A 2,053-nucleotide genomic window follows, 5' to 3' on the forward strand; every position below is an offset into this window, starting at 1 on the left:
TTCGTCGGAACGAAGTTACGGAAAATCAATTAACAAACGGAGACGTAACAATATGATTGATGTAAAATAATGAAGAATACATAACTCAACAGTAAAAACTATTAAAAATAACTTGCTATTATACGATTGATGTAAAATAATGAAGAATACATAACTCAAAAGTAAAAACTGTAAAAAATAACATGCTATTATATAATGAGAAAAATTAGGTTTAAAAAAGTTAACAACAAGGATGAAACTTTGTGGTATTCAGGTTCAGTGATCTTCGGTAGATAAGTTTAAAAAAGATCAGCGAAACTCAGATTCTAAAAACGTGCAAAGAATAAATACTTGAACATGGACAACAAGGGAAAAAAACACGCACAAGTGAACAAATATATATATAGGTGAGTTCTACTCGCTGGCCGCTTACTATTTTGTCTCTTACTGGTTTCCTGGGGTGAGGGGAGTCTTTTCTAAGACATCCACGCAAGATAGAAAAAAAAATCATCTGCACCGGACAAATATAAGAAGAATTCTAATTTACCTCCAAAATTCAGACAGATCGTTAAAAGTGTGGTATATCAGCATCCAGTATTGCGTATTGATTATTCTATATAACATTTACAGGGGAGAAAAATCCCTAACTCGTATCAATTTATATAATCCTTTTTGTTACCATTTGAGATTAGCTCGCCCTCCCTAGGGAGTACCGATACAGAGCCAAAGTGATACAAATTTCTAGCCATTGCTGTGTACACTCTTTACCTAAGTAAGAAGGATTATTACATGTTTATGACCCTTCGACATTCAGGTTAGGAATCTAACCAAGAACACCTTAAGTGTGAAAAATAGGTGCGGGCAAAAAAGGATTGAGCGTGCGACTTAATTTCGATTTCATTCCTTTAAGTCACACACTCAGTACTTTTTTTTTTGGCCGCACCTTTTTTCACACCTTAGATGTATTTTATTAGATATCATGACTTTTTGTCCATGCACACCAACAAACTACAGCAAGTAAAAAAATGACACTTGATAGTAACTTTAATAGCCTTAGGATCGTAACCCTATTATACGGCGCAGATCTATATAGAACTAACCAGGTTCTTTAAAATATATGGTGGTAGTTTTCCTCCCTAAAAACAGTGTTAATAACTTTATTTATAGTAACGCCATGCAAAATTGATTAAAAGCTATTTGTCATCACCCGAATACTTCGGTACAGCCGTATCAAGCATCATTATTTACGCTACTTGTTGAAGCTAAAATCACGTGACGCTAAACACTCTTTAATTGGGAGAATTTCATAAAATTTAGCATATTTATGCTTAAAAGTTGACAATGAATATTATCTGTCTACTCTTATAATTCTTTCCAAAACTTAAGCTAGAAACTGCTAATCTGGTTTTATTGGCCTAATAATTGCTTATGTATCTGCACGTTCTTTCACCCTATAGTTTGCTGCTCTAAATCAGCCGTCTTTTATCCAAATGACAAAAAAAAAAAAAAAACGGTTACTCTTAGATGAAGCTACAGTAAAAATTTCAGACTGATAACTTGCATGACTTTTTTGCGTAGGCGTGTGCAAAAATTTTGGTCAAAACTGAAAGGTTTTTGTTGAAGAACTTTGCATTTGTGGCTTATTATATTTAGACCAAATATGACACCTAATTGTAGGTTGTAAAGATATATCAGTGTACCAAAGTAAAAAAAAAAAGATCCATAAAAGTTAAATATGTTTTTCTATCAAATAAAGTTTTCGTATTTTGGGTGCGAGGAAAATAAAAAGTAAGAAAATCAAAATTGGAGTTGTTAAATCTTGTGTATCTCTTAATGGATCGCCTTGAAATCTGGTATGTGAAGTAAGGATCCAGTAGAACACATCCACTGAAAATATGTGATAGTTTGGATTGTCACAGTTGTCATGTATTTTTGACCTTAAAATAACAAGGTACGGAAAACATGGTAAAGTTAGCAGGGTGTTTTCCAGTTCTCAGCGTTTTTTTTTTCTATTCTTTCTTTCTTAATACACCAAATTCATAATGTTTCTGCTGCTGGCAACATAAAAATGCTT

This window comes from Limulus polyphemus, unplaced genomic scaffold (genome assembly GCF_000517525.1).
Source record: "Limulus polyphemus unplaced genomic scaffold, Limulus_polyphemus-2.1.2 Scaffold952, whole genome shotgun sequence".
Taxonomy (NCBI): domain Eukaryota; kingdom Metazoa; phylum Arthropoda; class Merostomata; order Xiphosura; family Limulidae; genus Limulus; species Limulus polyphemus.